This window comes from Enhydra lutris, unplaced genomic scaffold, assembly GCF_002288905.1.
Source record: "Enhydra lutris kenyoni isolate GAN:26980312 unplaced genomic scaffold, ASM228890v2 scaffoldscaffold18, whole genome shotgun sequence".
NCBI classification, from domain to species: Eukaryota; Metazoa; Chordata; class Mammalia; order Carnivora; family Mustelidae; genus Enhydra; species Enhydra lutris.
Genome location: NW_019154102.1, coordinates 34735553 through 34745245, shown reverse-complemented (window position 1 = coordinate 34745245; position 9693 = coordinate 34735553).

The following is a 9693-nucleotide window of genomic DNA, read 5'->3' as shown; positions in this document are numbered from 1 at the left end:
TTGAAAGCAATAGTGCTTTTTAAAAAATTCTCTTATCCTTCTCTTCTCCACGTTAATCAATTCAGATTTCTTTCATCTTTTCATACAAGCCCTTTTTTATTCTGAAATTGTATTTACCAAGATTTTCAGAACTTTCTTCATTTTCTCTATGTGCTTGATTCAATTGAGCTTACTTTCTAAAATATTCTACCATAACTGGTTTGAATTTTTGAAAAATGCTTTCCGGTTTCTCTCTTAAATAAAAAGCGTAGTCAGGCTGCCAGTTAGCTCAGCTGGTTAGAGCGTGCTGCTAATAATAAAGTTATATTTGCATTGCATTTCACCAAACGCATCCATTTGCCAGACTGACATTTAAGAACGTGTCATACCATGTTCTTTTATCCAAAAGAATAGACTTATTAAGTACTTTTAGGTGTTCTGATACCGTTAGAGCAGTATCAGTGGGTATCAGTGTATGTGAGTAAATATATATGTGTGTGTATGTCCATTTGTATAAAATATGTGCCAGTCACTGGTCTTAGTGCCTTCTAAGCTTGGCTTCACTAAGTACTCACAACAATTGGATGAGATTACTGTTATCATTTCTATTTAACAGATTAGGCTTCAAGGGGGGCTATAATGTGCCAGAGAAGAGCTGGTAAGCTAAGCCTTGCAGATGGCATCCGGGAAAGGAAGCAGTTTATGCACAGAAATAAAACTATGTACAGGCAGCCTATGAGAAATGCCACAAATTCTTATCATTTTTTATCAAAAATGTAGAATTTTCTGGACCTTCGTTGACTTCAGTAAGTCTACCCCACACAGTCGGCTTCCTGGGTGTGTGAACGAGCAGTTGCACAGGACCCCAAGTGCAGAAGGACCCTAAACACTTGGAGTTTAATGTTCTGCAGTTGTCATCTTGAAATTCTAAGTCATTTTTCCTTTGAATTTGTGTTTTGTAAGTGAAATCTGATGAACATCAGAGCATGTGCCAAGACCTTGGAGCCTTCAGCTCACACGCGGTCTGCCTGCTGTCAGCTCCCCACCTCCTGGCAGCCGGCTCCCCGTCGCGTTGGCAGTCTGCTTTCTGTCACCTGGTGCCTGGAGCCCTGCCCACCTTCCCCCCACTTTCCCCCACCCCTCCCCAGGTCAGCATTTCCCTCTGTGAAGGGGGCAGCAACAGAGCTGTTTCCACAGTATGGAAGAAGGTGTGGGGGTGTCCATGTTCTGCTGTGGCCCTCTGCACCCAGTGGGGTCTTGGACTCAGGACCAGGAGGATTGGGGTTGGGCGTGCTGGGGTGTTCTGAGGCAAGGCTTGGCGGCAGCCATCCTAACCCAGGGTTGGCAACACCACAACCATTTGGAGCGAGACTCTTAGGGGGCAGATCTCTTGCCCACCACCAGTCCAGGTACTGAGCAGGTCCCAGTGTTGAGGTTGCAGTTGTTTCAGAGCCCACGGTCAGCTGCAGGGTCTAGGGCTGGAGGGAGGGAGTCTGGGTTCCTGTGAGGACGTGCACTTACCCCATGAGTAGCCCCTGACCCAGGGAGAGTTACATTAAATGGCAAATCAAAAACACCATGACCCGTCCAGAAAGCCACCAGAAAAGAAAGGAAAAACTCTGTATTGTACCCTTTTTTGAAGATGTATTTAGTTGAGAGAGCACCCCCTCCCCTCCTTCCACCCCCCTGGGTCAGAGAGAGGCAGAGGGAGAAGGAGAGAGAATCCTTAAGCGGACTTCTCCCTGAGTGCAGAGCTAGGTGGGGGACTTAATCCCATAACCCAGAAATCAAGAGTAAGCCTTGATTTCTGGGTTAACTTAACCGACTGAGCCATTCAGGTGCCCCTCTATAGTACCTTTTAAGGGTGACTTTTTCCTGCATTTTGAACAAGGAAGCATGCATTTTCATTTAGTACTGGGTGGGGGATGGTGGAGGGGGCTTGTACTTATGTAGCCAGCCCTGTCGTGCTCTAGTCAGACCCTCATTGTAGCTTCAGGTGATCAGAGGAGGAATGGTTTTCTCCAGGAGGAAAGGTGACTTTCTATTTGCTTACTCCACCCTTATTTACCTTTGTCTTGTGAGTGTTTATATAGAGCTTTACTGCTAGATGTTCCTGGGTTGGAAGATGAAATCTCTAGTGACTCTGGCTGGCTGGCTGGCCCACACTAGTGGAGAAGGGCTGTTTATCATATAGACGGAAGTGTAGGGAGCAGCACTCCCCCAGGGTGCATTCATTTCAGCGTTATTGAAAGCCATGTCCTGCAGGTATCTCTCAGTGAAAAGAGGTTTCTTTTCTTTTTCTTTTCTTTTTTTCTTTCTTTCTTTCTTTCTTTCTTTCTTTCTTTTTTTGAAGATTCCAGCGTGAGTGCCAAGTAGGTCTCTGAATATTGCTTTGGGACATCTTTTATTCCAGCAAATAATGGCCTTAATGCACTGGAAACCCAACTTACCGATGCCGTGGTGATAGTCAGTAGGGTCATGTCCACACGGAAAGGGCAGGCTGGACAGTTCTTACAGTCATAGCAGGGGATGCTCCTGGTGAAGGCATTTGGGAAACTGCTTTTCTCATGGAAACAATGTAGTAGCTACAGGCCTAAAACCTTAATCTTAATGCTTCTCTTTTAATGAACGTAAATGCCATATTCAAACCAGCTGAAGTATGTAATAGTACCCTGTCCAATAGTAAGCTTTCAAAATGTGAATCATTTGGCCTGGCAATAAAGAAATAGATCATTTTAGTTATCTTTGCTTGGTTGTTTGACAATTGTTTGCTATGGACAGAGAGGGGGAAAGCCCTCTCTGGCATCATCTCATACCAGAGTGAAGAGCTCCCAGGAGACATAGCTGAAGGTAAGCTGATCTAAGTCAACGGCTACCCATATCATCATTTTATTATTAGTTGTGAATGAAATTAACATTTCTGTGCTGAAATGGGAAATATCAAATATGTTTATATGCTGGAGACAGACTTAAAGTGATTCCCTTACCTGCCTTGAATCTGTGCTTAGCAGGGTGTATCAATCAAACATAAGATGATAAATACCTAACCTACCCACATAGGACTTAGATTTCTAGCCTTTCTTTTAACCATTGCTAGCCATTTTTACCACTTTCCCCCTGCCTTTTTTTTTTTTTAAACCAAAATGTGTTCTTCATAATGGGGTTAGAGATCAAAGCAAAGAAAATGGGGTTATTTCCTTTTCATAGGTCATTCTCCTTGTCCTCACCAGAAGGTAAATTGGTAAATGTTGGCATCCCTTCTCCTATACTCCTTGTCTACCATTCTGAGTTTCTTGCAAGCCCCACTCTTGCTCCTCGGGCTCAGTGCAACTGATTGTGTCTCGGATTTAGAGATGTAGAGACAGAAAATAGAAACTAAAGATAAAAACAAATCCGAGGGGCCCCAGGCCTGCTACAGTACAAAGGTCTCAAGGCTGTTCTCTCCTTCATCTCTCTCCCTGGCTACCTAATCTTCTCAGGCTGGAGGCCGTTTATGAGGGCCAGGCTTGAAAGAGGTATACATCCCTACTTGCCTTCGACAGCTCTCAATTCAGTCACTTACCCAACCTAACTACTAGAAAGGCTAAAAGCTGTTCTCTGTCTAGACTGCTGGTCAGAGGCCATGGTGTAGGGGACCTGTGTCACTACCTCTACTACACTAAACAGTTGGTACCACAGAATTCCAGAAAGGTTCTGAAATTGGAAGCATGATATTTTGGAAGCCCAAGGTGGTGGGTGGGGCTGAAAACAGGAGGCTTTATGAAAAATTTCATGAGGTACAGTTTGACCCTGTATAGCCAAGCACTTGCCCCTCTCTGACCCTATAGGAAGATGTGAGATTTGTCCTCTGAAATGAGCAGATTGGTTCTGGACTTAGAAATTCCTGGCATGGTCATGTGAGAGAGATGAGGAACCCTAATGGCTGAGACTTGATATTCCCAGCCTCCTTCTCCCACTCAGTTCCAGGATGCTGATAACCATACCTGAAGTTTCCAGGCAGGATTTCTCTCTGAAGACAACAAACAGCTGAGGAGAAAAATATATAGATCCTTCTAGTGAAATGGCTGTAGCTTGGCCATTTACCCTTCAGTGAGCCCCATTCATTCTCAGAGAACTTTTCAGTACTTCCCATTTCTGAATCTGTGAACAAGGAGAGAGCCAGGGGTCACAAAGTAGTTAAAGACAGCCTCTAAGGTGAAAGACTAAGTCCAAAGTAAAGAGATCGAAAATGAACCCAGGTCTAAGAAGCAATGCAAAAAGCAAAAGAAAACTTAGGGGGAAATTACTATTAATTAATATCTTCGAGAGATATGAGAATGTATTGCATGCATTTTTTAAAAAAAGGGAACAGAGTGTTACAGAAAAGGCACATCCCTGTGACAAGAAAGAACTTTTGAAAATTAAAAATAGGATAGGCAAAATTAAGAATTCAGTAGAAGGGGTGAAAAATGAAGTTGAAAAAAACTCCCAGAAAGTAGAACAAAAGGCAAAAAGAGGAAAACTGGAGAAAGAAAAGAATAAAATTATAGGATCAATGTAGGAGTTTCAAAATCTCATTAACAGTAGTTCCAGAAAAGTGAGAAACAGAGGAAATTATCAAAGAATCTCCCTGAACTGAAGGTAACGAGTGGCAACTCATATTAAAAGGGCCACTGGGATCAACACAATGAAGGAGAGGAGACTTGCACTCAGGCACATCATCATAAAAGTCCAGAATACTAAGGATGAAAAGAAGAGTTGAGAGCTTACAGAGAGAAAACACAAGTCACAACAGAAGCCAGAAGTTTCAGAATTCTGAGGGGAAGGGATTTCTAATTTAGAATTATATGCTTGGCCAAACTATCATTTAAACATGAAGGGTAACTACAACCAATTCTTAAATGGCTCAAGAAAAGAAATGTATATACAATATAGAGAGCAAACATGGCAAAAACATTAATTGGTGAATTGGTGAAGGGCATAAAGGAGGTTTTGGTAATATTCTTGCAAGTCTTCCCTAACTTTGAAAAAAGAAAAGAATGAGGCTAGAGTAAAAGAATTTTTAGATGTGTAAGGTCTTGAAGCTTATCTCAATGTCCACTTTTTTAATAAGTCACTGCGGGATGAGATGTGTTCCATGCAAACAAAGAGGTGAAAGAACAAACATGCAACCATGGGATCAAGAAAACAAAAACTAAGATAGAAGGGTTGTGAAAGGGAAGTCCTGGGATGGAGCTGCATCATAGTCTGGAGAGGAGTTGGTCTAGTGTGGAACAGGAAGACCCGGGCAGAGGATTTAGTTCCAATAAAATATGGAATTGATACATTAACCATTTGACCTGTTTTATAGTTCAGACAGAGAATTTGGGGATGAATAAATGGACAGAGCCATTGAAGATAGAACAAACCAAAATCTGAGTTAATTATTAACTCCAGGGAAAATGGACAATTGCACAAGAAAGGAAATATAAATGATGTGGTTCAGCCATCAACGAGATTTATGTGGTCACATTAACATAAAAATAAATATAGAATATAATCACTTTGGGAATGAGAGGGGGAAATGGTGTATGCGTGGAGGGCATAAAAGAGATCATTCCTCATTTTCTGTAGTAAGAAATCAATAGATAATGTAACAAATGAAAAGATTAAGAAAAGTAGTAGAAACCGCTAATTTGGAAATATAAAGAAAACATGAGAAAAATACTTCAAAGAATTGAAGGTAGTTTTCTCTGAGAAATGGTAGTTTTGTCCTAGTGGGTAGGGATAAACAGAGGATGTGTTTTTTCATAGACAGGGTTTGTGGGGATAGTCCCAGCTTACCCTTGTTAGTCTGGTATAATTTTATTATCATTGTCTTGGGACGCCTGGGTGGCTCAGTGGGTTAAGCCTCTGCCTTCGGCTCAGGTCATGATCTCAGTGTCCTGGGATTGAGCCCCACATCGGGCTCTCTGCTCAGCAAGGAGCCTGCTTCCCACCTTCTCTCTCTCTGCCTACTTGTGATCTCTCTCTGTCAAATGAATAAATAAAAATCTTTAAAAAAATTTATTGCCATTGTCCCTTTCACTTTCAAAATTGTTCTGATTTGGATGAAGACTTGAAGTGTTATTTGACTTTTTTTGTTGTTGTTATTTGACTTTTCAAACTGTGCATAGGTAATACTTTGATAGAAGTAAAATAAAAAGTGAGAACTCTAAATAAAATAACCATATTCCATATCCCATCCAGCTCAGCCAAAGACTTTGATTTTTTTCTCTAAAATTAATTCTTCATTTTAAATTAAATACAAGCAGGCTTCCAGTTATAGAATGAAGTCACAAGAATAAAAGGCAGAGCACAGGGAGTATAGTCAATGATATTATAATAGTGTTGTACGGTGACAGATGGTAGCTACACTTGCGGTGAACATAGCATAACGTGCACAGAATCTGAGTTACTATGTTGAATACCTGAAACTAATGGTTGTGTGTCAACTATATTCAAATACAAAAATTTTTAAATTATTTTTTAAAGATTTTATTTATTTATTTGAGAGAGAGAGAGAGCATGAGCAGGTTGAGGGGCAGAGGGAGAAGCAGACTCCCTGCTGAGCTGGGATCCCCATGTAGGGCTTGATCCTGGGACTCTGGAATCATGACCTAAGACCGAGGCGCCCCTCAAATACAAAATTTTTAAAAAATAAATGAAAGTTATAAAAGAAAACAAATGATGAAATATATTCATTGAAACCCATAAAACCAGGAACTAGCTTCTATTTTTTTCTATATTTTCATTTGTACCTCTAAATAGATTCTGCACTTTATATTACTTTAGAGAACTTGTATCTGTATTTTTCGTGTATTTCTGCTATTAGGTCTACAAGAGGTCTATATATTTTTTTCAATTTTTAAAAAATATTCAAATTTGGAAAGTTTCCCCTTCTAGACCTCAAATAACCTGGCAACAAGATCCTGTTTGACTTCGTCTTAGTAACAAAGCTCGGTGATTTGTCATAAATATTGCTTGAATAAAGGAATGAATGCAAAATATCTACCTACCTACATATAAGCAACATGTCTGTTTCGAAGCACTTTTTACACTCACTGCCTCATTTAATCCTTACAACTACTTCATGGGATAAACATAGCATCCCATTTAGCAGATGAGAAAAATGAGGTTCAGACAGATATTGTGATTTTCTAACAAGGTTATATAGCTAGTAGATACTAGGTGACACTGGACCAGGCCCACTAAAGATGGTTCCCATGTTTTTGCCACAATATCAAATGATAAGGATTTATGTCATCCCACAAATAAACAGAATCTGAGAAGCAAAATCAAGAACTCAGGTTAATAGCATGGCTATTAGAGAAACAGATTATGAAAACCAATGAATAATTCAAACATCCTTCTGTCAGACTGGTCTTTGAACAGAAATTATAATTAGTCTGTCCAGTTAGGCATCGTGGAAACTGAAATCACCCTCCTGGAGAGACAGCCCACCCCTCAGAGTCTCAGAGGATAAATCCCTGCTGCAAACCTCCAGACCAGGGAAGCAGTCTTTTTTTTTTTTTTTTTTTTAAGATTTTATTTATTTATTTGACAGAGAGAGATCACAAGTAGATGGAGAGGCAGGCAGAGAGAGAGGCAGAGAGAGAGGGAAGCAGGCTCCCTGCTGAGCAGAGAGCCCGATGCAGGACTCGATCCCAGGACCCTGAGATCATGACCTGAGCCGAAGGCAGCAGCTTAACCCACTGAGCCACCCAGGCGCCCCCAGGGAAGCAGTCTTAATGGTTGTTTTATTTTTTAAAACATATCTTAAAATTATAAAAATAATGCATGATTATTTCAGAAAAAATAATGAAATAGAGATAAAACACAAAATTAAAGAATTTCAATTATCCAAATCCCATCATCTAAAAATGAACATGGTTTACATTTCAGTGTATATATATCTCTATCTTTGTCTAATACTAACACATAAAATAGGATCATATGATCCAAAATTCTTAGTAACCTGCTTTCCTCCTCCAAACACTCTCTCTTTTGGACATAGGTTCATGTCTACAGTCATTTGTCTATATGGTTCTTAGTAGCTGCCTAGTAGCTCACCACTTAGATTACTGTATTTGACTAGTCTTCTGTTGCTAGATATTTGGGTTGCTTGTTCTTACTGTTTTTTCCTATTATTAATAATATTTTTTTCTATTATTTTCTATTTTTTTCTATTATTATTCTTTTACAGCAACAACAAAACTCTGCACACACATCTCTGTGCACATGTCCAATTATTTCCTCAGGATAACTTCCCTGAAGTGGAATTACTGGGCCAATCATCATGTATTTCAGGGCACCTTCTAACTCCTATTGTAAATTGCCCTCTTGGAAAGTTGTACATCCTATTGAAAAAGGATGTAATGCCCGTACCACTGTATCCCACCAACCCTGTTCATTCTTTGATCAGTGCTGTTATCTTTTTTAAGAGCTTAACCAGGAGGGAACAAGGCAAGGGGGTTGAGATCACAGGCAGTTGAAACAAAAAGAAATGCCAAAAAGAGTTCTTTACTTCCTTCTTTGGAGTCCCTCCCACACTCTAGTATTTTTCCAGTTTGAAACTCTAGCCTGGATGGTTCCCTCCTCAGCTCACAGTCCAACTTTCCCCACCTGTCCCTCTTTTATATTATTTGATTTGGGGTCAGTCTCTCTTTACTAATGAGTACATTGCTTTGAGATGAGGGTTCACCTTATATGTCAAGGTTCGGACAGCAATATTGCCCAGTCACAGGGTCACCTTTACATGCCTAAGGATTCCGAAATTTCAGAAACAATCTTGTTAGAATGACTGTTTAATATAGCCTCCTATGTTGATCTGCCAGCCATGGAAACAAAGCCACATTGAAGCTAGTTAAGAGGCAGGAGCAGAGGCCTAGAGCTGGGTATACATTCTTACATCTGCTCCTCTGATTCTTCCTGCCTGCTCCCTTGGGCCCATCCCCTCCCACTTTCTCCTCCACTTGCTGGCCACTGAAATACCTTTGTGTGCTTTATTTTAAAGGGGTGCTGTTCTGAGGCTACATTCTCATGGTCCATTTTTTTGGTTTCCATTTCTCATTTGCTCCATGATGGAAGATCACACCTTCATTCTTCCTAAAACTACGCCCTCTCCCCTCCCTGGTTCAGGACATTTGACGGCTTTGCAGCTTTGCACAATTCCTGGGTCTTTTCTTTCCTGATCAAGGGAGCTGGTAGAAGCCAGCCTCCTCAGTTTAATTATGCAAACTCTTTCTACCTCAAGACTGGCACAGGGTTTGACAGAAAAGAGTATGCTCCATGGAGGTTAAATACAGAACTGGATAGTGCATAGTCACCCACATCACTCACTTTATATATGTTCCTCTTGCTAGCAGTGGCCACACTCAGGAAAGGTAACAAAAGAAAGACATGTAAACTTTGCACAGGGACATATCAACACTCAGCAATGTTTGTCCTGGGAACTCACCGACCCAATACCCGGTTTTTAACACCCCTAACATTGAAGAGGGGGAGGAAAAATTATAACAGGAGGGACAAGTGGGCCTGGTTCTAACTCCCGTTTTGGCCAAACCTCCTCCAATACACGTCGAGCACAAACTACATTCTCACTCGAGAAACGGAAAATCATTGTTTTCTACCCTCTCAAACGACAGGGCCCCAATTTTTCCACTGCACCAGGACCTATCATGAACGTACTCATCTAGTTTTACCGATTTTAAGAGG